This window comes from Pseudorca crassidens, chromosome 14 (genome assembly GCF_039906515.1).
Source record: "Pseudorca crassidens isolate mPseCra1 chromosome 14, mPseCra1.hap1, whole genome shotgun sequence".
Lineage (NCBI taxonomy): Eukaryota > Metazoa > Chordata > Mammalia > Artiodactyla > Delphinidae > Pseudorca > Pseudorca crassidens.
In genome coordinates, this window is record NC_090309.1 from 3,498,778 (window position 1) to 3,526,042 (window position 27,265).

General features: G+C 40.0%; 1 long non-coding RNA gene across 4 annotated transcripts in view; it reads right to left on the reverse strand.

Moving 5' to 3' along the window:
• LOC137205844 (uncharacterized) overlaps nt 1-27,265 on the reverse strand; it is a 93,306-nt gene that overhangs the window by 13,153 nt on the left and 52,888 nt on the right. For 2 of the 4 annotated variants that reach the window (XR_010934323.1, XR_010934321.1), the window contains exon 2: nt 3,511-4,525. This is a non-coding gene — a long non-coding RNA (uncharacterized lncRNA). Of the gene's footprint in view, nt 1-1,041; nt 4,526-27,265 lie in introns of all 4 variants that reach the window. The other 2 variants (XR_010934320.1, XR_010934322.1) reach the window with 1 other exon arrangement.

The window sequence follows — 27,265 nt, forward strand, 5'->3', positions numbered from 1 at the left end:
GTATTGTTGACCAGCTGATCCCCGTGTTGACATGTCCCAAAGTTGCGATGGAAGGGGTGCTGAGCCTTGCTAGAGGACTCACTTCTCCCGGCATTCCTGGAGACGTGGGTTTGCTCGAAGGGAGAGTCGTGGACCGTCGTTTACTTGCCTCAAGACACGCGGAACCAATTTTTCATAAGGAGACAGAGTGGCTGGTTTACCAAACGAAAATAAAGGAACTCAGCCAAAGGGCCACCCAAGGTCCCGCCAGAAGCTGTGTGTGTCCCGGGCATCCCTCTGGACCATTAAGGCAGCACCTCTGCCCACGGCGGGGCTGAGTGCAGAGCCCACCCCATACGTGCTGTTCACGGGCTAGTCTTTCTGAGTTCCACTGAATGGGCCTTTCATTCCTATGAAAGTGGGTGAATTCTCTTAAATAGCAATGCAATATTTCATGTTTTTTCCTAATACCACATCTACACGCATATTGGGGAAAATTGGTGTGCTAGTCTAATAGTATTAAAGATGATCAAGAAAAAACATAATGATACTTGAAACAGGCCAACCTTCTCTATTCATGACAGCGTCAGGTGACTGGAGGCTTTGTTTAATGTCGAGGTGTGTTGGTATGCTAAATTAATTCAGTTCAACAAACATTTAGTGGGCGTCTCACCCATTCACGGCACCATGCTCCCATGGTAGGGGCTTTGGGGGGATAAACGATACAGGGATTTACAATATGGTGCCTGTAAAAGAACTGAGATATAAATTCTCTCCTCCTTGATCATAACTTGGTAGAATAAACATTTTTAGTTACATTTATTGGATGATTTTCTTTTAACTAAGACCTACTCTGAGACCTCCTTGAAAATGTCGGTAACTTACAAACTCCGTTATCCATAACTTTTCAGCATGATTCTATTTGCTCACTGATCCCTTCATTTACAACCTCTCAACAAATGTTTGTTTAATGCTCCTCTAGGCCAGGAACTGTTCTAGGAACTTAGAGATATAGCAGTGACCAAAACTTTACAGACACTAACACACACACACACTCCTTACCGAGAATGATTCCTGGCTGAAGAGAGACAGAGAGCATCTGGCAAGGGTGAGAAGCTCTTCTGAGATGGGGTGTCCGGAAGACTCCCTGAAAAACTGGCATTTGAATGGAGACTTAACAAGCCTGGGGGGTGAGCATACAGGACAGGTGTCCCCGCAAGTACAGAGGCCTGAAGCACAATGAGGTAAGAGTGTCTGCCCAACAGTGAAAAGGGCAAAGCAGCTGAGGAGAGCACGCTGGGTAGGAGGTGACGGCTGAACCGTGATCAGAACTGAGGGGCTTGTCAGCTGGGACGAGGCCGATGGGCCACATCCCAAGTGGAGGGCGTTGAGCTTAGAAGAGTCCTAATTTGACCTTCCCTAAAACTGTGATCACTCTACCGTACACCTGTAACTTGTATAATATTGTATATCGACTATAATTAAATAAAAGGAAGATCCCTCTGACTACTCCATGGAGAAGAGCTTGCAGAGTAAGTTAACGAAAACAAATAAATAGCTACGCCATTACTTTAGTCCTTGGTCCAAACGAATTTGCACGGACATACTACTCTTTCCTGCTTTCCACTACACTGCTAACAACGTGTCAACACCATTGGTATTATCCAAGAGCAATTTCTACCTAGAAGATTGGGCTCCATGTCTAGAACTTCCCAGCAATGAGGTCCTTGTCTGGAAAGGATCCAAATAGAAACTGGGTGACCTGCTGTCTGGAGCCTTGTAGGGGTGGTTCTTACCCTGAAAGGACACGAACCCGGGTGCCTCTAAGCTCCTGTCCTGCTCTGAGACTTGCTATTACTCAGGATTCATTTGCTCAGCACTTAGTAGTATCCACAGCACAGGAGTCTAGGTTTCAGAGAAGATGGGGAGGGGACAGTGGACGTCCGCAGTGCTTCCCACTCTTGCATTCCCGGAGTGGGTGCGGTGGGAGCAGACTGCTCTCATCTCTCAGCCTCTCCTGAACGCCTCCTCGACTTGAGAGAGCTCTTTGCACAAGGTCATGCTGGGTTACCCCGTGTCAGTGACCAGTCGATGTGGGGTTTTAAAGGCCTGACCCCTTTGCTCCATTCTGAAACAAATATGAAGGGCCATTCTAGCCCCGGAGTCCCCCGAGGTTGCTGGGACATTGTCGACACCGCAGCCTGGCATCTCCCTCTGTCCAGTTCCGCTCTATTCCCTTCCTTCCTCCCACGCTGGACATTGGTCCCTATACATGTCCCCACTAACCCTCTTGCAGCCTACGTTCCATCCCTGTGTCTGCTTCTTGGGAACCCAAATAGAGAACATCATCGTGTGAGAAAGCAAAGTGCCTCTGATGCAGCTCAGGGTTCCTGGGAGCCTTTTGAGGACGTGCATCTTCACGTAAGCCTCAGGGGGGCCTCGGAGCCAGCCAGGGTCTCTCAAGCTAGAAAGAACACAGGGGTCTCCACGCTCGCTCCAGGGATGGGCAGAGAGTGCAGTATTGGGTTCACAGGGCTGGCTCAGTTAGTTTGTATTAAAAGCCATAAGCACACATCACAAACCTTTACCCCAGTCACGTGTGAGCAAACACTGTGCTCCAGTTTGGAAGGTCCCGAGCATCGCCCTAAGGGCCAGTGTGCGCTGGAGCTGGAGACCTTCAGCTCCTGAAGGCAAAGGGGGCTTCTCCATAGTGCATCCATGAGATGGGCCAGGTGGGAAAGAGCTCAGGACTGTGGTTCCTCCTTGGTGGCGAAGGAGAAAGAAGGTTGTCACATGCTCTGCAAACTGCAGGGGACCCTGGGCCATCTCCCAACATTGAGTGAGATAACAGAGCAGCATTGTAAGAGAAATTCAGAAATCACCTAGACACGGAGAACTTTCCTTTCTCAAAGGTTTTCAGCCAGTACTATAGTTGATAGCTTCACCCTAAATAATTATATATCATCCGCTGACATTTTATTATTCCTTTTACGTCCCTTCCTGAAGTGCTTCAAGAATAAATTTTTTGGCAAGTATCTTTCATATGAATTGGCCCGTTGGCATCGAAAAGTTACACTATGAATTTAGCTACAATACAGAAACATTAAATATAATATATATAGGCATAGATGTCACTGGAACTAAGTCTGTATGTAACTGTATTTTGGTCTGAGGGTAGGAGGCAAATTTTGCGGACCTTAATTTGAATTCTTATATGCGCCATGAGAAAATGGAAGCATCCAAATACAAAGCATGTATTAAAAGGAATAACTAGCTGAGTCCATTCACAATAGGGTTTTAATCAACGTTTCTAACCTTCTTGCTGCCCATAGTCTGGGATGGGTCACTCTGACCAACCACCATTGCTTTTGCAGGATGGTCCAGAGCAGTTCAATGGTCCAAGCTCAGGAAGCCCATTCTGGGTTCAAATCCTGGCTCTACTCTCCAGCTGCATGGCATGGAGCAACTTACCTAGTCTTCATGGCTCAGTTTCCTCATCCATAAAATGGGGATAAAAACAACAATACCTACCTTATAGGGTTGTTTTGAGAAGTTGATATACATCAGATACTTGGAACAGTGCCTGACACCTAAAAGGCTCTAAATAATTGACTATTACTCAAGTGGAGTTCCCCTTTAAAAAAAAGTGTGCCCAAGGTATTTTGAGGCAGTTTGTGTGCTGTGTATCACACTTGACTTCTCCCACCTGAGAATGTTACAAAGTTAGGAAGCCTATTTTGGAATCAGATATGGTGACAAGGGAAGGCTGATACCCTCTACCACCACTGGAAGCGTCTCTGGCTTTTCTCCCATGTCCAGCTCTATAATTCATTCATCACAGCTTCGGAGAAATATTTTACTTTATGCATTTTATGTCTCTCATCTGTAAGATGGACACAAAATACTTAACTCTCTAGAGTTCAGGGCAAAATCCTTGCTGAATAATTAGACTCCTTAGAGTCCAGTAGGAGCTGCTCGTATAGCAAACCAAGCTCATACTTGGTTTTACAAGAATATCTGGGATGAGAGGTGGCTTCTGTTATCGTCCCTTGCATAGCTTCTTCTCCAGCGCCTGCTGCACGTGGCTGAGGCATCTGGATTTGAGCCTTGACTGTTCCCTCTCGTCCCTGGATCATCTCAGGCTGTAAACAAGTCTTGCTTTGGAGTCCATCAGACCGGGGTTCAATCCAGGCTCTGAGAAAGCAGAGAGTTAGGCAACCTCCTGGGGGATCTGATACCTATCTCATGGACAACTGTGAACAGGAAGGAAGCATCAAACAAGGCAGAGGACCCAGCAGTGATGTCTCTTCCTCTTCCTTCTTATGCTCAGGGATGGTGTTCTTATATCTGCAAAGCTCCATGATTGGCACATCACAGGTGCTTCATCCATGACGACAGAATTCGAATTTGTGGTACTTATTTCCAAAGTTCAGTCTAAGAACAATAACACAGTATGTTTCAACACGAGCTTGGATCATGGTTTCCCTGTGGCACACACGTCTCCGTATCAGTAATCTATACTTGTCCCTATGTCTTCATTCCTTGACTAAAACAAACAAACAGACAGAAAAGATAAGAGGTGAGAGATTTGCTCATTTCAATTTCCACCATATGTTTAACTTACAGTGAAGTTTCAGAGGAGTTTTTTGATTTTAGGTACCTTAGTTTTCCATTCTCTGAAATGGGTAACTTGCTAATCAAAGAGTTAGAACTTAGTGCCAAGTCTTTTCTCCGTATTTGAACTGTTGATTGCATTTTGTCCATTTCATTGGTATTAAATCTTTAAAAAACAAATGTATTAATTTTAACATTAGGAATTACATCATCATCTAAGGATTCAGCATGCATGTCTACACAGAGATACTATTAGGGGCTATAGTCATTATTATAGCATCTAAGACCAGTCAAGAAAATGTATAGCCATGCGCTAATTATCCTATTCATTTTTTTTTTCTCTCTCTCAAGTTTACATCACTGTGAAAATTCTTCTTTTAGGGTTAGGTAGCATCTCATGTGACTCCTAACTCAGATATTGGGTATGTTTATTATGGTATCTCTACACAAAGTGGAGTGGATACAGATGCTGAGAATACCATATATTCTAAAGGAATAAAATCTAATACGCTGTAATAGTATTTCCTGCTTTACAAGACAGATACCTAAACGCGAAACCACACTTGATTCAGTTTCTTTAAAACATCCCTCTTTAATAACGCATTTTTCCTCTGCATTCCCACCCCCCTCACACTTATCGGACCCATCATGCTGGTTTTCGTGTAAACAGGGCCTTTACACTCTACCAAGAAGGAAACCTCTAGAAGGTTGTGCTCTGAACTGTAGTCTTCTCTCTCAACTCAAACACATTTCTTTCTTCCTTTATTTCCCCAGCTACAAAGCTGCAACAGTGTTTATATTCATATGAAGTATTTCAGCAATTCATAGCCAATTTATCAATGACCACGCAGCTGCAGGCCCTGCAGTCTAAAAAAATATACCAGTTCACTCGGTGTTTACACAGGCCTTGAAAGCCCTGAGTTGAGGCAGGGGGATGGAAGGCATGGGAGTCGTTAGAAAGGTACAGTGGAGATCCTGCCAGTGATGGTGGAGGGATGTTTGCATTATAGCCCAACACATCATTAAGGACACAATTGTTATTTAATGTGGTACAATCATCTTTCTACTCTTTGTGAAACCCACTTAAGTAATTACCTTCTTAGCTCATTGGCTCCACAAGCCACCTGGTTAGAAAGCGTTATATCTAAGGAAATATTAAAAACGGGCTTATACAATTGCCCCCTTCAAGCTGACTTTTACTTATTAGCATATTCAAAACGAAGATCTTTTTTCTTACCCTGAGACTCTGGAAACTCCAAGATAAATAAATGCTCTGGGGCATTAGAAAGATATCAAGAGAATAAGAACACATTAGCCAAAGTGTATTCTACCGTCAGGCATCCTTAAAATACAGCTGATACCCACAGAATGCCTGACTTCTTTGTATTTTCACGTTGACATCTGTTTTAACCAATCAATTTTTCATTAAAGCCAAAATGCTGTCTTAAGATTTGCCTTGGCTTTCTCCTTTTAAGACAAGCACGAATGTATGAAGAAAATATTCCTTTACAAAACTCAATGCCAGCTTACCAAGCTGTGTGTATCTTAACAAGTGGCATCATTTTGAAGGCTCGCTTTGAATAGTCTAGATATTAAGACGGAAGATTTAAAGAGTCCACAGAACTTATTTTCAGAGCACATTTACATGTCTTTTAAACAGATTTCTTTTTTTATTATGACGTGTCCAAGATACTTAGCACCATTTAAGAGGAGCAGCGCTGAAGCACAGAACTGAAATTGCTTGATAACACACATCTGCATTTTAAACTTTAAGCTCTCTTTCAAAATACACTGTACCATCCATGTTTACTATAAATACAGCGAGGTGAGTCTGAAATACCTTTATCTTATTTGGTAGCTCTGTGTTGGATCCTCTTTGTTTGAACAGAAGTGTCAGCTGTATTTTACTTTATTATATAAAAAAGTTTCAGAATTTAATTAAGGGTCAAGTACCAGCAGTAGATAAATGCAACAGCTAAAGCATATTTCTGATCACTCTGAAGTCTGCAATCATGAAAATTATTATCATTGAGTAAAACTGGTCCCAACGATGGTGACTGGGAGATGGATTCTGTGTTACTCAGCTGCCATTTACATAATAATGGGTTCCCGTTTTTCATCAGCACCTTTTGTTTGTACAGTGCTTACTGCTACAGTAAATTGTCAAAATGTCATTCCTCTCCAATCAGCCAGAAAATATCAACAGTAAACAAGGCACAGGAAGAAATTCTCTGATTAGAAGTGTGGCCGAGGAAGAGTCGGGCTGAAGTCTCCGTGATCGCTGGAAACATGTTTTTCTGGTGTCCCCAAGAATACTGCCACACGGCTTAGGAAAATGACTTCTCTCTTCCGCCCCCTCCACCAGCCCTTTTAATGAAGAAATACCACTCTGCTATGGAGGTCACTCTGAAGCCTCAGGGCTATCACTGGGGATTAATAGATTTACATATGTATCTGTCCCTGTCACTCTGTCCCCTCTTCGTGGGAATCAGCCCCACCTTTCTCTGGCAGGGTATCTCCGATTAACCGGGGCTGGATTCTCCTGGTGTTCTCTCCCTGCTGATTCTCTGATTGTTGGCTAGCAGAGTTCCAGGGAATAAAGGGGTCTTGGACACACTGCCATCACATGGGGCTGCTACAGAGAGGCTCCCATCGGCCGACCAACGACGCTCTTCTGTTTCAGACTAAAGAGAGGCTGAGAGGCGGCTCCCCAAGGAGGTGCGTCGGGACTCAGGAGCTGGGGAAGCACCCCGAGTGGCGCCCCTCGACTTTCCACCCGTCCATCACTTGAACTTGGGGACCAGAGATGTGGAAGGTTAAGATGCCCGAGCCCAAAGCCAGTGTCAGCATTTAGGGCGCTGAGTCCCGAGGGCCCAGCTCCAAATTTTCTTTCTCCCTGGTCTGCATCCCACCCACTCTCCCACAGTATTTTAAAGTATGTAAGATACATGAAATAGATGCTTCTTTCTGTTCCTCAATGAAATCTGCCCAGGACCAGAAAAGGATGAGGATGAATTAATACAGTATATGCCTTATAACCATTATAGTTACAAAGTATATTAAAATTAAAGACTTCACATTGTGTTTGAAATAAAAATGAATATAGCAGCGTTCTGCCAAGAGTCCCAGAAACCACTCTTGTGTGGAATTGAAACATTTGGCTCATATAATACTTAATTTATTTTTATGAAATGACAAGTTATATAAATGTATGTTTAAAACAGAGGGGCACAACATTTTTTTTTTTTTTTGGTAAGTTTCTCTGTATTCTGGCTTATATAGCTACACATAGTTAGGACTTATATCTAAATAGAACAAAAAATAATAAACTTTCCCAAAGTGATTTTTTTTTAAGCTACGCGTTCTCCAAATATTTCAAAATGTGATCATGTAGTTAGGTTACCCAGGGAAAGGCTCAGAGTACCTTCTTTTGGAAAGGAATAGGAGGTTTTAAATCTATCGAAATGAAGTGTTGACATCAGGAAATATTTTGTAGAGCTTTTGGCTTTCTTCCCATGCACTTTATTTTGCTTGGCTACTTTTAATTCCCCCCACCCCACTTCTTCTGTTTGAAAATCTGACATTGTCCAAACCCTTTCGATTAAAAACCTCGGCTGAATGAAAGCACTGTGATGCTGTGCTGGTGCATCCGTAAACAGGGGGGCTCGTGACGCTGGGCAGCGTACGGAGAAATAGGGCTGATCTGCCGTAATTACCCTGACACCTCATGCAGTACAGGGAATTAACTCCTAGGACTTTGGGCCGAATGAAGAAGTTGATGTTTCATGTTGTGAATGCATCAGTGCCTGAACCCATTACCAGTTTTAACGGAGATGGGAATTTACTATACTTTTCTTTTTTGGCTGGGCATGTACAGCGATGTGCAGAAAATGAGCCAGGAATTCAGGAAGCTGAAGCAACAGCGGTTTGTATTTTTATTATGGCCTCTACCTTCTGATTCTGTTCCCTATCTATAAAACATAAATAAAAGACAAGACCCATGCGAACATTGTCTTGAAAAGAGGGAGCCTGCTGTCTTAGGGGAGAGGCTAGTGTGTCACCAAAGTGGGTGAAGGTATTCCAGGACAGACCTAGAGGGACGGAAGTGCTTGAAAACACAGAGCAGGAGGGGAAACACAGCTCAAAAGGCAACTAGTTAGCAGCTGGCACTCTGACCTTTAACTGCATCCATGGTAACTGGGCTAAAAGATGGAGTTCCATTTTATTATTCTCACACCCACAATGTTAGGCCTGTGAATCCCCATTGCAATTTAATGGCTGAAATCAGAAGGCAGATCTGTGTTCATTGGACCACTGCCGATACCCTCTTAGCTAATGAGCGCAATAAACATTTTCATGCCAGGAAGCCAGTGCAAGTGGAAATATTATGCCATACAGAAATATATACCCAAACACAAAGAAATGGTCAGGGAAGGCTGTCTTTTATGTGTGTTTGCATATTCTAACATTCAAAGCCAATCATCTTTTAAGGAAAGGATTAAAAAAAGCTGCTAGACTATTAAAAACTGTGGCATACCACAAAGCTTATTGTGAATGAGAAATCTCAAGTTATGAATTCTGGAGTTAATGAGTATTACTGCCTCTTCTATTATTTTCCTTAATGAATCTTATTATTTGTAAATGCATGCTTCCTTTTATGTGGCTCTAATACACTTGGTGCCTTTCCCCTGACTACACACTGTACCGCCAGCGGAGTGGAAAACAGTGCAAAAGCAACCCACACTTTTTCGGTACCAGTGAAGAGGTTTTTGTGATAACTCTGCCTTTGCAGCCGTTTAATCCAGAGTTCTTTAAGAATTAACAACAACCGTGTCATTCTGCTCTCGTGGACTCTGCAACCTACAAGGATACATAGATCACACTGGTTGGTTTTGAAAAACAGAAAAAAAAAAGAAGAAGCTGACCACCGGCCGTTGAGCTATTGCACAGGCACTGCCTTTCTGAACAAGTGCTGGTAACACTTTCGATGAAAAGACACAGATGTAGGTTCAGAAGGAGATGAAAACTGAATCTGAACTCCTCAATCCAAGAAACAGCCAGTTGCAGAGGTTCAAGTGTAGGCAACATATTATGTGAATTTCATGTAATTTTTCTGTTGCCATCCTCCCCAAGATTCTCTTTACAGGACTTACTTTTACCACATTAAAGTTTAGCAGTTTAAATGTGCCGCTGCTATCCAAAGGCTGCCGAGAATTATCCTGGAAATGTATCTCATTTGATTCCAGAGGCACAGTCCATGTCCTAAAACTCCGTGAGTACCTGCAGAAAATGTAAGCTATGGAATGTTTTCCCTTGTCTTCCTTCAAAATTTTTCCTCAGTAGTTCGTAAAATACTCTTCAATTTTATTTTGGCTGAATGGTCTTCTGAGAGAAGATGAGGGCTTCATCACTTTCCTTATCAGGAACAATAAATGTTTCTCTTGTGGCACGACGCCAGGGATCCTTCCTAAGTAAAAGCTTGAACTCTTTTGCTAACAGAAACTACTTGTTCTAGAAGCGACAAAGGTCAGGGAGAAAATAATTTTGGTGCTTCTTATGCTTTAAGACAATGTCACTTTTCTCATTATCAGAGAGTTTTAGGAGGGCTGGGGGGAAAAAAAAGCGAGACAAAGGATGTGAGAACTCAGAGCCCTGAATAATCACACCTGTTTACTTGACTTATGAAAGGGCAGGATGTGCCTCTATCCATTTAATAAAAGATGTTCTATCAATTTAGACAATTATACCAAAGATTAAGAATGTCATGAAGCCGATGAAATCTCCTAGGTAACATTAAAAAATAATATGCTTTTAGATCACATCATATATTAAATGACAACTGCCAATTCTTTTTAAAGGAGTCCTCAAAATTCTTTCCTGAATGACAATTTGAAGTTAAAATACTTTGTTCTTAACAGTTAACTTCATTGACATGACACTTCTACTTCTTGACTCAGGAGACTTGGCAAAGAAGAGCTTTTTGTTTATCCAAGTAAAAGCAGACTGCAAGATACAGTATTTTATGGCCTTTCTGCATCTTTGCTTAATTAAAGAACAACAAGAAATGTTTTGCTAGCATATTACTTGGTTAAAAATATCTAAAGCTGACTTACATTTAAATATTTACCATCCTCTTAACTTTATTTTTTTGGCTTCTGTACAACTGTTTTTCTTATCATTAGCTTAGTAAAATTAAAAATTCAAGCTTTCAGGAAAAGAATCACCATGGGAAAGTTAAGAAGATGAGCCCGCCATGACCTTGGTCAGCCCCAGCTCCGGGGAGGGCAGCTTGCAGGACCAGAGGCGAGTGGGTTAACGCACCTCCTCTGCTGCCTGTCTCCCGTTTGCTCTGGTACACAGATTCTATCGACTGGGAGGTCTGTTCTTGAGGACGGTTATACAGAGACCCGACAGCCATGAGCAACCTGGTAGACCCTCAACGTGGGAGCTACGGAAACACTTAGAATCGTTTAATCACCTTTAGTGTATGTATTTGTATAGTCTTAGAACCTGGGTGGAAGGCATCACCAGTCTCCTTGGCCTCTACCAGCTGAAGCCCCACCCTCAGTAAAGTTCCATCTCTCCACATTGGCCCAAATGGTGAAGGCGGAGGACCTGAGCCCCACCGACCACCAGGCAGACTCGAGGCCTGGAACTTGTGCATTGGTGACAAGCTCTAGGGGACCAGGTGGAGAGCAGAGCTATTATCTGCCAGCAAGGATGCCGTCCTTTTCAAGGAGCTCTGCTGCCGCCGCTAACTCCAGCTTGGAGGGTGCTTCCCTTGCCCAGATCTGCCCTCTACTCCTCCTCTACCTGCATCCTCACCTTCTGGCTTCCGGCCCAGTTTCACAATTTAACTCTCTGCCCGGCAAAGCGCCTAGTGCTTCTGGCTTGTTTGTGACAAGGTGTAAATAGCCTATTGTCACTCTGCACTTTTCAGCTTCTGGGCCCTGGTATGCAGATCCTTTTGTTTCCGTAGTAGATGTGAAACTACCATTGTTATTATCAGCAGCATCTGCAGGACCAATACTCACTTAGTAAGCTCTTACCCCGGGCGGGCGTGTCATAAGCACCATCTCATTTAATCCTTACAGCAATTCTATGGGGAAACCAATTTGGGGAGGTTAAGTATATTATCAGAAATTATAGAGATAGTAAGTCATTTAGACGAGCTGTAATTCTCAGAAATCCAACCTCTGATGACAGAAATCTAAGTTTTGGTTGTATTTTGTGGTGCAGATGCTGTGATCTAGGGATCCTTAACCAGTGCTTCTATCTGTGGAATTGGAGGATGAGGGATTTTTTTGTATCAGATTTTTTTATAAAGATCCTAGAATCCTCATCTACCTGATTGCTTAGAGAGAGCATGCACGTCATTGGACACTCACCAACCTAGATTGTCTGTGCCTCTTGGGTTTGTACTCTGAGCCTTTCACACTGACCGCAAAGCAGTGACAGTGGGGTTTCACTCCAGCGCCCTCCTTGGGCCATTCTCCAGTCCACGACATGCCCGTGAATGACTTCGTGCTGCAGTGTCCATGGGTCATTTTACCTCCATGGCCTGGCTTGTGGTTGGGATTCAAAAGTGTATCCATTAGATCACTTGACAAATTTTAGTGGCCTCTTTTAGCAAAAATCATCTTGCAAGATGACTTTAACAGAAAGGGAACGTGGAAGAGAAATGATCACAAAGTTATCAGTTGAGGTAGGATGTTATTTACATATAATATCACTGTTACTCTTTCCTCCAAGAGGAAAGTAAGAGACATGTAAGATAATCTATCAAAACATCGTTTGAGTTTTTAAGAAGAAAGACTTAAAAAGAAGGTTGTACTTGACATTGGGAAACATCCAACATGGTAATGCAGGGTCCTCACCAACATGGAATTTTGCATCCCACTTGCAGCTTCTGTCTGAGTGGGAGAGCAGGGGCCATGTGATGATCTGAACAAACTGGGCAGGGAACCAGGCTTTTCCCAGAGCGGGAAACTTCTCTAGAGAGCATCAGTGAGAGGAACAGCTCTGAATCCAGAAGTGTCTTCTCCAATTTCTCACTGTATTCTGACTACAAGGGAGAAAAAGTCACATCACAAAAGACTTGTGGAAAGAAGGCAGACAAGCAGTAGAAAGCAATTTTCTAACGATATCAGTTCTCAGATTGTGGATGATAACAGAAACGAAAGCAACATGGTTCAAATGTGGCCCCCTGACGATCTAACACCAGAGCAATGGAAGAGAAAACGACTGATGGAAAGAAACAAAGGAGAGTTGAAAGTCACAAAACTGGTTTATGGGAATAAGGCAAGTAATGTCAGGGGAATGGAGAAAACACACAAACTAGGGGCCCTGATCTTTGGGCAATAAATAAGGCAATTTGCATGGGTGGCTCAAAATGGAATTGTATGGGAAGAAAATCATGCAGTAATTCAAAATGAAAAATGATTCCATCCTCAAATAAAATCACAACTCTTCTTATCAAGCAGTAGAGCCAACCAATCAATGTAGAGAATCTAGTACCTCTGGTAGAGGGTTTAATTTAAGATTCAAAAGGAATTATACCGGAAGGGTAAAGACGACTTTTCCAAAGGCCAAGATCATGACTTCATATGTTGGTGCTATTAGTATTATCACTATTAGTTTCCTTAATGGAAAAATCAAAAGGGTAAGAGGTCAAAGAGAGAAGAGTATTCCTATGTTAGTTTTTAAAAATATAAATATCACATACTGCTGTTTAGAGTGGGTTAAACATAATGAAATTACAGATAAAGTCCTATCCTCCTAACGTATTTGGAACTTTTTAAATTATAAATCAGGGCTTCTCTAAACAGATGAATAATGCTAATCAGGCTTCTATTTATTTCTGCTATAGCCTGGCAGCAACGCACCATTCGGGTAACACTGATAATTCCAGTAGAGACCAAAATAGACATCCATAGAGGGGAGACTGTCAGGGTAAATGTACTATAAGACCAGAAGCACGGCAGACAATTTGTGTTGACACCTTAATCAGGACATGCTTCCCTTTGGTCAGTCTTTCTGGGTGGTAATTGTTTGGGCTCAGAGATCATCTGACAATCTCACTCTATGTTCCCGTGAATCCAAGAAGAGTCTAAAGCCTTAATTAGCAAGTAGGGTTTAAGAAGAAGGCAGTTTGGATTTTCTGGGTGACTGAAACATCGTCAATTAGGGCCAACAACTTTGGTTTCTTTCCATTTTTACTGATAATTTCCTCAAAAATGTTGTCATGGAGTTTCACATCTGCACACTTAACTTGCTGAAATTCAAGTTCATACATTTCGGAGAGGAAGTATCAGAGAAAGCATTGAAAAATGGCAAGAGCTCAGGCCGAGCTCCCCCCGCCCCCGCCTTGCTCTCCATGAGCATTGCTGTAGGGTTCGGGCAATGAGAGGCCTGGTGCTTCTGGTCTTTCAGTGACCACAGAGCTGTCTCACCTCCTCTCTGAGTGGGGTCCTGGGGGTATGGACACAGGAAGTGCTCTTCACACAGGGTGGCCTCCAAACACAAGACAACGGCACCATTCTTTGCTCAGCCTCAGAAACAATGATCTATTCCAGTTTGAGTGGAAAAATAGTCTATAGTGAATTTATGGAGCGTTCGTACCATGTTATTCTGTGGTGGATATAAAGGGTGTTTCTGATCATTTTTTTCACTTTAGCTGAAATCCTCCTAAGTAAGATGTGACTCACCTTACACACATATTTAAACATAATAAATCAAGTTCAGGGACTTCCCTGGCAGCGCAGTGAATAAGACTCTGAGCTCCCAATGCAGGGGACCCGGGGTTTGATCCCTGGTCAGGGAACTAGATCCCACATGCGTGCTGTGACTAAGAGTTCACATGCCGCAACTAATGAGCCTGCAAGCTGCAACTAAGGAGCCCGCAAGCTGCAACTAAGGAGCCCGCCTGTCGCAACTAAGACCCGGCACAACCAAATAAATAAATTAAAAATAACTAAATAAAGAAACCAAGTTTACTACTGGTGGGCTTTACCTTGACTTGGGGCCATACAGTATCATGTAATCTACATGATGAAATGTTTATTAGTAAATTTATTTTATAAATTTTTTGTCATTTACTTCCTGTTCCTAAAATTATAGTTTAGAGCAGTAGCTATATAATATTTGGGGGAAAATGGTATATTGATAAAAAGTTAAATATTATTTTATTTTTAATTTAATTTTTAGTTTATATTGGAGTATAGTTAATTTACAATGTTGTGTTAGTTTCAGGTGCACAGTAAAGTGAGTAGTTATACATATATATATGTCCTCTTTTTCAGATTCTTTTCCCATATAGGTCATTACAGAGTATTGGGAAGAGTTCTCTGTGCTATACAGTAGGTCCTTGTTGATTATCTATTTCACATATAATAGTGTGTGTATGTTAATCCCAAACTCCTAGTTTAACCCTCCCCCTACCTTTTACGTTATAAAGTGATGGAATTCTATATTTTTTTGATTTATTAAGCCACGTTAATCTCTATTACCACATCAGAAATGACTTCTACTTTCTGTTGATTTCAACCACTTGTTTGTTTCATTTGCATTGTATCTTTGCTGTTCAGTACAGTAGGCATTAGCTACATGTAGCTATTTAAATTTAAATTATTTAAAATTAAGTATAGTAAAAAAAAATCAGTTTCTTACTAGCATTGGCCACATTTCAAATGCTCAGTACCTATCTGTGGCTTGTGGCTTCCTATGCATTGTTTTATTCCTGCAACTATAGGCAACTATAGGCAAAAATAGGAAACAGCATTATTGATTTATGATGTGCTAACTCCTCTGGATTTTGTTTTTGCTTTTGCTTTTCTAAAAAATTTTTTGCTCATCTCAAGACTTACTGGTGTTTGAGATATTTAGACACGGTAGAATTTGAAATTGTAGATTCTTTGAATTACATAAACTATTTAAAATACATGGTGCAGTTTCCTGCTTTTTGGAACAGTGAATTAGTCTGGCAGAATGAACCCTCCAAGGGTAGGATAAAAATGTAAAATCAAAATAAAAAGTAAACTCCCAAAAACCCAAACAACTTGCAGTTACTTTTGAGAGACGAAGCAGACAGAAACTTAGAGGAGAGGGATCTGACTTTGGAAGATGGGTTACAACAGGTGAGATTTGGGAGTTTATGGCCTTTTACCCAAGGACACTCCCTAATCTGAACATGGTTTGGGTGGCAGAAAGCCATGGTTGGCTTGAGGTGTCAGGAGACTGTTTTAGAAGCTGGCTGAGCAGCCAGAGCTTAGGGAATAAAACCCAGAAGTGTGAGCATTGCAAAGCGGGGTGAACCCCCAATTTGTGTAAAATCTTTTCCCAGATCTTTAGATTTCTATCAAACAGTATATAAGGGAAGACCTTAGGGAACACAACAAAAAAGCAGCAGATGGAAGCTAAAATAATTGAACAGAGACGTTTGTTGCTACCAGCACTTGGGAGACAGTGTTTGCAGTTTGAATATAGACAAATACCCAACTATATATTGTCTACAAGAGACACACTTAACATGCAAAGTCACAAACAGGTATAAAGTTAAATGGATAGAAAAGATACGCTGTGCAAACACGAATCATAAGAAAGCTGATCTGTATTAAGACCAACGTAGACTTGAAGAAAAGGGGTATTACCAGAGATAAAGGGAAATTTCATCACAGTAAAAGGATCAATACATCTGGATGGCATAATTATATTAAGGACTTTATTATTAGGTACATGATGATTATTATGTACATACCTGGTTTTATAGCACTCACTTCACAGACATTGCACTTTTTACAAATTAAAGGTTTGTGGCAAACCTGAGTTGAGCAAGTCTGTCAGCTCCATTTTTCTAACAAACAGTATTTTCTCACTCAGTACCTCTGTGTCACATTTTGGTAATTCTTACAATATCTCAAAAGTTTTCATTATTATTGTATTTGTTATATTATCTTTTCATTATTATATTTATATTATGATATTATATTTTTATTATATTTCATTATTATATATATGGTGATCTGTGATCACTGATCTTTGATGTTACCTTTGCAAAAAGATTATGACTTGCTGAAGGTTGAGATGATAGCTAACATTTTTAGCAATCAAGCATTTTTTAATTAAGGTATGTACATTTTTTAAAAGACATAAGGCTATTGCATGCTTAATAGACTATAGGACAACATGAACATAACTTTTTTATGCAGTGGGAAACCAAAAATTTTATGTGACTAGGTTTACTGCGATATTTAGTAGGTTTAGCCACTCCGTTGTATTGCGGTGGTCTGGAACTGAACCTGTAAATCTTTGAGGTCTGCCTGTAATGTGTACATAATAATTATGATGTAACCTATAAGAGAGGTTCAAAACAAAAACTCTCAGAACTAAAAGAAGTGGATAATCACAATCACAATGGAAAATTTAATACTACTTTCTCAGTAAATGACAGAACAACTAGAAGAGTCGGTTGTTTCTAGAACTAAAGTCACTAAAGGCATAGAAGATGTGAATGACACCAGCAACTTGACCTAACTGACACTTACAGAACACAAGACCCAACAATTGCAGAATATACAGTCTTTTCAAATGCACACGAAATGCCTACCAAAGTTGGTCATATACTGGACTGCAAAACAAATCTCACATTTCAAAAGCATGATATATCACAGAATATGTTATCTGAAAAAAATAGAATTAAATTGAAATGCATAGTTCAACTTCTTTTGAAAATCAGATTTTACATTTTTACAGAGTGCAAATTATAGTATTCAGACAGAATTCACTAAAGCAGTTTTTATACTTCTACAAATAAAACTGATTTTTTGAAGCTGAGATTTCAAAATAAAAATCTCAGAAGTGGAGGATCACATAAGACTTAGTGCTGAAGCTGAAATGTAAGTCCTCAGTGGAACAAGGTAGCTCAACATACATTCACTGGACAGAAAACTGGGTTTGATATTGCCAGGAAAATTCTATAAGCACTAGTGCCAATAGAGCTGTCTACATTGAAAATATGTACAATACTCCTACATTTGGTTAGAAATCCAAAATGAAAACATTTTTGTAACATAATTTGTCAGTATGTTTCATAAGTCTTGGAATAGATGCTGTTATGGCACTTTTCAAAAGAATATTGTCTGTAATGTTCTGATTTGTAACATATCCAGTACAGTGTTATTGATAACCATGAATATGACTATTTTACTCTTATTGTAGAATCTTATTCACGTAAAAATAAGCTCATAATATGCTGCTAGGAAACAAATCAAATTATATGAAAAGTACCTAAAGAATGATACATTTTATAAAAATAATAAATGTATATGTACATTAGAAAATAATTTAAAAAACCCAGAAAATTAACAGTGTTTTCTCTAGTAATTGTCTTCTTTGGTGCTATCTTTAACACATTATTTGTTAAAAACCTGTAATGTTATACTCCCTCATCAAGACTATGGACTAATCTGTGATCTTTTTTTTTTTTTTGCGGTACGCGGGCCTCACTGTTGTGGCCTCTCCCGTTGCGGAGTGCAGGCTCCGGACGCGCAGGCTCAGCGGCCATGGCTCACGGGCCCAGCCACTCCGCAGCAGGTGGGATCTTCCCGGACCGGGGCATGAACCCGCGTCCCCTGCATCGGCAGGCCGACTCCCAACCACTGTGCCACCAGGGAAGCCCTAATCTGTGATCTTGATATCGCAGCTGGCATGATGTGACTGCTCACTGTGTTTCAGTGCTTCATGTGAAGCACTGAAACGCAGTGCCTTGAAGTAATAAGTATTTCCATTTTACAGATGAGGAAAGTGAGGCAGAGAGATTGCCCAAGTGCATGCAGGTGGCATGTGGCTGAGCTGAGATTTGATCCTCAGGAGAATGACTCCAGAGCTGCAACTCTTAACCCTTGTGCCACTGAAGCCATCCAGAAGGGAAAATACAAAAAGGGAAAATTGCTCAATAAGATCAGCCTCTCAGCAGACCAGCAAAGAGAGAAAAATGCACAGTGCTGAGGTCAATGGGGTACCTGCTGGGCTTCAGGTCTCGAACTATGTAAGAACAATAAATTTTCCTATTGTGGGTAACAGGGTCCAAAGATGCTTCAAATGGGATGGGGGCCAGAAGTTGGGGTTATTTCTTGAAAACAGGTCTGGAGTAGGGCTCCCAGGCTGGTGGGAGAAGACTGGAGACACCTGCCTGGTGCTGCTCTCGTGGGTGGTGGCCTCCGTGAACCTGTGTGCGCAGGACACAGGCACTGCTTCATCCTCAGGACAGAGGCAGACATCCCCTGAATATGTGCTCTCAGTGTCACTACAAGACAGGACACCGAGAACTTCTACGACCATGTAACACCTGCCTCTGGAGTCAGGTCCCCAGTGGGGTGAAGCAGGGTGCCAAAAAGGGTCCTACACAAGGGATGAGCCCAGAAAGAGATACACACACACAGTACGATGGAACGTTTCACAGACGAGCCTACCAACCAAAATTTCAAGGTGTATTGAAGAATTCTAGTGCTGAGAAATGGAACCTAAAAGTAAAAAATGCAAACATAAATACCCTCTAGACAGAAATCAAAACAACAGAATAATTCCTTTAAAATGCCTTTAAGTGTGCTTAGGAATCGTCAGTGAGACCAATGATGCAACAGGCCTGTAACAAGAATAATAAATCACAGAAGACAGGAGTTAAACAAAGAGTGATTCATGGAAAATAAGTTGAAAATCTTGGAAGTAAAAAAAAATTGTAATTCATATAAAATACAAAATTGATGAGGTGAATTCTAGACTGGACATATTATAACAGAATTAGAAAATTGAGAGATAGTACTGAAAATTTCACCCAGAATCTCTTTCTCACTCTCACTTTCCTTATCTATAAAATGGAAGTATTTATTGCTGCAAAGAATGAATGAGATGATACACACACACACACACACACACACACACACACACACACACACACACACACACACACATATATATATCAGAGGATGGTTAGCATTTTTAGCAATAAATTTTTTTAAATTAACGTCTGTACATTGTTTTTTTTGACATGATGCTATTGCACACTTAATAGACTACAGTATTGTGTAAACATACTTTTATATGCACTGGGAAACCAAAAGATTCATGTGTCTTGCTTTATCGTGATATTCATTCTATTGCAGTGTTCTGGAACCAAACTCACAATATTTTCGAGGTATCTGTGTGTATGAGAGAGAGAGAGTAGGGAGGAATACTCTTTCTATACATCTATTCTCAAAAGGTACAAACTTCCAGTTATAAGATAAATAAGTTCTAGGGGTATAATGTACAGCATGGTGACTATAGTTAAAAATACTCTCTATAAACTTTAAAATATATTTTAAAGCTGCTAACAGAGTAGATCTTAAAAGTTCTCATGACAAGAAAAAATGATTTGTAACTCTCTGTGATGATGGATGTTAACTAAATTATTGTGGTGATTGTTTCAATATATACATATATCAAATCATTATATTACGCACTTAAAACTAAAACAATGTTATAGATCAGTCATATCTCAAAATATAAAGAAATATATTGATATGTACAGTAAATAAACTATACTTTAATAAAACAATAAGTATATTTATGTAAATATAAACATAAACTTATGGAGGTCAGAAAGATCAAAACGCTCAGACATAGGTCAACTAAGACTTCAGGAGAAAGGAATAGAAGGAATGGTGGAGAAGTCATTAGATGAAAGGATGGCTGAAAATTTGCCAACATTGATTAAAAATATAAGTTCTTAGATTAAAAACGTCTTTCAAATAAGGAACCAAAAACAGAAAAAAAAAAAAGAAAAGAAATCCACTTTTATACATATCAATGTGTAACAGTATAATATAAAAGAGGCCACCAGAAAGGAAAGACGGTTTACAAGTAAGTCTGACAGAAGACTCCTCATTGTCAATAAGAGATGCCAGAAGACCACAGATAAATACCTTCAGTGCCATCAACCTTGAGTTCTACACCCAGCGAACTTATTATTCATTAAGGAGATTTTTAAAAAAATTCAGAAATACAGAGATAGAGTTTACTACTTGCAGAACTTATTGAAAAAATTCCTGATGATGTACTTCAGTAAGAAGAAAAATAAATGTGGAGAGGAGTGGGATAGAAAAATCATAGAAAAACTGATAGTGCAACTGATTGTAAAAAAGAAACAAAAACAACTTTTTTCTTTTGTTTTTAAAGATGGAACTTAAAAGTGTATTAAGCAACAATAGTAGGACAGAGGAGGTGGTGAGAGACACAGAGAGACAGAGACTGAGAGAGATGGTGGGAGGAGAAGAAGGGATGGGTCCTGTTCAGTACACAGTGTGGGCTAAGACCCTTGTCTTAAGGGGACCAGAGACACCAAATCACCGTAGATCTGGCTAGAAACATTTATGTTAATTTTCTGGGGTAAGTGAAGGAAAAGAATACTGAAAACTTTGTATCAAACACACAGGAATCACAGTTAGAAGTAAAGAAAAAATGGGCAATGAAAAAGAATTGCAGTAAAACAAGTTCCAAATGTATCAGTAGTTGCAATAATTGTTAATAGATTAAACACACATATTTCGAGACTGACACCAGCACAGTGGATTTTTAAAAAGAGTATACTATATCCTGTTCATATGAAACAAAAATCACAGAAATATTAAAAATAAAAGAACGGAAACAGATCTAATAACTTCCAAATGTTGGTGTAGCAACATTAATACCAGACAAAAAAGAGTTTATGGCAAAAGTCATCATTACGGTTAAAGAGGGAAATTGTCTGACTGAGGGGATTAGAGGCAAACTGTCCAGGTGAGCATGTTTCAGAATTTGGAATGACCTTGGCAACCAGAAGGTGCGGGAGTCTCCCCTCACCTGCTCCCCAGCACATGTCCCTGACACCAAGGCATTTTGTGAGAATAAATTCTTTTCCTTCTGAAATCCTGGCTATTTTGATGTTCAATCTCTATGAGTTGAAGGCAGAGGTAATTCTTTTTCCAATTCTGTTTTTTATTGTTATAGTTTAACTCTTCTCCCTTCATTGTAGGCACGCTAGAGAAATCAGGGAAAAACATGTACGTGAGACATGGAAAATGAACAAGATACATGAAAGGATTTCCTGAGGTGGAAGAGAGGAATATTCATGTAGGAAGATAAGGCAACTCACTGGACAGAGTGCATGGCCTGCAGAAGAGCGGGCCTCGTAGGTGTGAGGGGGCATCCTGGGCTTAGGGGAGGGGCATCCCCCGGACAGCTGTGGGGACCACATGAAGTGACAGCCGCCAGCCAGTCACCATCCTCCTTGCAAGACCCCTTAGACAGAGGAAAGATTCATTCCTTGTTAACATGCCAAAGATGGAAAAGGAAATCAAATATAGGGTTAAAAATGTGGAAGGTGGGTGGAGGAATCTTTCAAATGTTTCAGGAAAGATGTGAACTGAAGTCCTTCATGGAATTTCAGAGGATTCCAGGCTTCAAACAAAAGAGACATGGTTTGGCTGTAATATATATATATATATATATATATATATATATATATATATATATATATAAAATTTATTTATTTATTTTTGGCTGTGTTGGGTCTTCGTTGCTGCACGCAGGCTTTCTCTAGTTGCGGCGAGTGGGGGCTACTCTTCGTTGCTGTGCGCGGGCTTCTCGTTGTGATGGCTTCTCTTGTTTCGGAGCACGGGGTCTAAGCACGTGGGCTTCAGTAGTTGCAGCACGTGGGCATTAGAGCATATGGGCTTCAGTAGTTGCAGCACATGGTCTCAGTAGTTGTGGCTCGCGGGTTCTAGAGCACAGGCTCAGTAGTTGTGGCGCACAGGCTTAGCTGCTCCATGGCATGTGGGATCTTCCCGGACCAGGGCTCAAACCCATGTGCCCTACAGACGGATTCTTAACCACCGCGCCAAAAATATTAAACGTAAAGAAAAGATGTTTGGGTGTGTCTTTAACACAAACCTTCAAATTTAAGTAAGGGTCAAATTCAATCTGAAGCATCACATCAAATGTGCAGTAGACGGGGAATGAGTATTAATATTTTAAAGAGATACTTCCTTACAAGACAAGGTTGCCCACTCTCACCACTATTATTCAACATAGTTTTGGAAGCTTTAGCCACAGCAATTAGAGAAGAAAAAGAAATAAAAGGAATCCAAATCGGAAAAGAAGAAGTAAAGCTGTCACTGTTTGAAGATGACATGATACTATACATAGAGAATCCTAAAGATGCTACCAGAAAAATACTAGAGCTGATCAATGAATTTGGTAAAGTAGCAGGGTACAAAATTAATGCACAGAAATCTCTTGTATTCCTATACACCAATGATGAAAAATCTGAAAGAGAAATTAAGAAAACACTCCCATTTACCATTGCAACAAAAAGAATAAAATATCTAGGAATAAACCTACCTGAGGAGACAAAAGACGTATATGCAGAAAATTATAAGACACTGATGAAAGAAATTAAATACGATACAAACAGATGGAGAGATATACCATGTTCTTGGATTCAAAGAATCAACATTGTGAAAATGAATCTACTACCCAAAGCAATCTACAGATTCAATGCAATCCCTATCAAACTACCACTGGCATTTTTCACAGAACTAGAACAAAAAATTTCACAATTTGTATGGAAACACAAAAGACCTCGAATAGCCAAAGCAATCTTGAGAAAGACAAATGGAGCTGGAGGAATCAGGCTTCTAGACTTCAGACTATACTACAAAGCTACAGTAATCAAGACAGTATGGTACTGGCACAAAAACAGAAATATAGATCAATGGAACAGGATAGAAAGCCCAGAGATAAATCCACACACATATGGTCACCTTATCTTTGATAAAGGAGGCAAGAATATACAGTGGAGAAAAGACAGCCTCTTCAATAAGTGGTGCTGGGACAACTAGACAGCTACATGTAAAAGAATGAAGTTAGAACACTCCCAAACACCATACACAAAGATAAACTCAAAATGGATTAAAGACCTAAATATAAGGCCAGACACCATCAAACTCTTGGAGGAAAACATAGGCAGAACACTCTATAACATAAATCACAGCAAGGTCCTTTTTGACCCACCTCCTAGAGAAATGGAAATAAAAACCAAAGTAAACAAATGGGACCTTATGAAACTTAATAGCTTTTGCACAGCAAAGGAAACCATAAACAAGATGAAAAGACAACCCTCAGAATGGGAGAAAATATTTGCAAATGAATCAACTGACAAAGGATTAATCTCCAAAACATATAAGCAACTCATGCAGCTCAATATCAAGAAAACAAACAACCCAATCCAAAAATGGGCAGAAGACCTAAATAGACATTTCTCCAAAGAAGATATACAGATTGCCAACAAACACATGAAAGAATGCTCAACATCATTAATCATTAGAGAAATGCAAATCAAAACTACAATGAGATATCATCTCACACTGGTCAGAATGGCCATCATCAAAAAGTCTAGAAACAATAAATGCTGGAGAGGGTGTGGAGAAAAGGGAACCCTCTTGCACTGTTGGTGGGAATGTAAATTGATACAGCCATTATGGACAACAGTATGGAGGTTCCTTAAAAACTACAAATAGAACTCCCATACGACCCAGCAATCCCAGTACTGTGCATATACCCTGAGAAAAACATAATTCAAAAAGAGTCATGTACCACAATGTTCATTGCAGCTCTATTTACAATAGCCAGGACATGGAAGCAACCTAAGTGTCCATCAACAGATGAATGGATAAAGAAGATGTGGCACATATATACAATGGAATATCATTCAGCCATAAAAAGGAACGAAACTGAGTTATTTGTGGTGAGGTGGAAGGACCTAGAGACTGTCATACAGAGTGAAGTAAGTCAGAAAGAGGAAAACAAATACCATGTGCTAACACATACATGGAATCTTAAAAAAAAAAAAGAAATGGTCAGAAGAACCTAGGGGCAAGATGGGAATAAAGAAGCAGACCTACTAGAGAATGGACTTGAGGATACGGGGAGGGGGAAGGGTAAGCTGGGACGAAGTGAGAGAGTGGCATGGACATATATACACTACCAAATGTAAAATAGATAGCTAGTGGGAAGCAGCCGCATAGCAGAGGGAGATCAGCTCGGTGTTTTCTGACCACCTAGAGGGGTGGGACAGGGAGGGTGGGAGGGAGGGAGATGCAAGAGGGAAGAGATATGGGGACATATGTATATGTATAACTGATTCACTTTGTTATAAAGCAGAAACTAACACACCATTGTAAAGCAATTATACTCCAATAAAGATGCTAAAGAAAAATTAAGAGATACTTCTTTGCAAAAGCTAAAAACCTAGAATACAGTTCTGCTTTGGCTGCAGGGAGCGTGTGGTTTTTGGTAAAGTGGAGGAAGATGGTTAGTGGTTCTCTGTATTCTCTCTCTCCCATTCCCACTTTGTAAAGTCTTTGGAATTTACAAAGACTCACTGCTTTGGATTGGAGTTTCCCAAGTTCTCATTTGAATCTTGCTTAAATAAGATAAACAATGACTGCGAGAAAGTCCTAAAAGGACCTTGAATTCTCACACTGTTTTACGTTTTAAATATTAAGTATTCTAAATATTCTGATGTGGATTAATGTTCAGTTCTGTTTTATGTTTCCTCCTTTTTCCTCAAGTTTCTCTCTACCTCTTTCTAGAAGAATCACAGCCATCGTTGGTGGGGGTGGGCTGTGTGGAGTTTGTCCCCTGGAGGTAAAGGAGGCGCCATGACCAGCCTGTGAAAACTATTCCTGTAACTGCAGGTACCCCGGGGACCACTGGCCGGACCCCCACTTCCCAAAGCCCAGGTGAATATGTTCCCTTTACCTCCACAGCCCTAGAGAGGGAGGAGAAAACCCAACACAACTTGTTTTTCGCACACCATTTTATTTCACATTGTCAATTTTGTATTACTGCTAAGCCATGAAAGTGTCTTTGATCACGTGCTTTTTAAAAAGCCTTGCTACATCTGCAAAATATTTTTTCATACAACGATAATGACCTATTTGGTTAACAGCAATTAGATATAGTTTAATGGAGCTTCTCTGTTGTGTGATAATTATACATAGATTTTTAAAAGCATCTGTTCTTTTGGAGGAATAGGAAGAAATTTACTCTTGCCTTGAACAAAATGGGCAGTGCAAATATTTGTTGTGAAATAAGTAAATGTGATTCAAGTGACTTGAGTTTTGGGATTACTGAGAATTTCATATTTTTAAAATAAATCTTGAACTTCATAAAGGCCCGTGTGGGATATTTTAGGTGGTAAATATATATTTGTATTTTGACCTTGTGATCAATTCCCAAACTATTTTAGTATTTTATTTTTCCCGAGGCAGCCACCTGGGAGTAACCCTTTTTATATCTTTCAGACACTGCGGCGTCTATAAATAGCTTTGTAGCGTTACATTAGGTAAGAGACAGTCCAATATTCCATTGCATGAGCAATGTGGAATTTTGGATTTTGAATTAAAAGTAGTTTAAATGGCATTTTGGTTTCAGTAGTGAAATTAAAAACAAGAAACAAATCATGGATGAGGGACAAACAGATGTTTCTCTGATAGTTGGATTCCTTAGAAAATTGACTATAAATTCAGGAAGGTAATTATTAACACTGGATTATATAATCAGGATGATTTAGCTGGTTGTCTACAAAGTCATTAAAATGTGTCAGAAGAATCAAATGTATGTTGTCTACGAAGCAGGACCTGCGGCTGGTCTTCGCTGAGATCTCTTCTGCATTTCTTTTTGTGTAACTTAATTAGCAAAGTTAAAATGAGATTCCAGTGTGTTTAGATGAAACAATTTCTATGAGAGGACCCTTCATTAAGGCATTTAATAATGCATTAAACTCTTGGTTATCAAAGGAATCTCTTAAAACTATTTTTTTCCAATGAATATAATTATTCAACCTAAAATATTTGTGCTGTTCAAGAAAATTCCAAATACTGCTCCTGCCATGGGCACGTAAGCTGAGCACTTGTTAGATGCTCTGATTACAATCACTGCTTTCCCGTCTTCCAGTTTATAGCAATACTGTAACTAGAGTGTATCCAACATTGGTTATTGAATGTCTAGTATATACATGACAATATTCTAGGTTCTATGGGAATAGCAGTGAATGGGACAAAGTACCTACTCCCACTAAGCTCACATTCTGAGGAAGACAGGCAATAAACATAGAACCTAATGAGTAACATAGATATTTAGATATTCACAGAGTTGTGCAACCATCATTAAAATCGATTTTGGAAATTCTCACCACCCTCAAAAGAAACTCTATACCCTTTAGCTGTCAGCCCCAATTCTCCTAATCCCCTCAGTCCTTGGCAACCACTAATTTACCATCTGTCTTTATAGATTTCCCTATCCTGGACCATTCCATAAAAATGGAATTATACAATATGGGGTCTTTTGTGATTGGCTTTTTTCACTTAGCATGATGTTTTCAAGGTTTATCCGTGTTGTACCATGTATTGCTACTTCTTTTGGTTGTTGAATAATATTCCATTAAGTGGTTTTTATTTATCCACACATCAGCTGATGGACATTGGTGTTGTCTTCACTATTTTGCAGTTATGAATAATGCTGCTATGAATATTCAAGCACAAGTTTTTATGTGGACATAGATTTTCTTTCTTTTTTGGGGGGCGTACATGCTTTG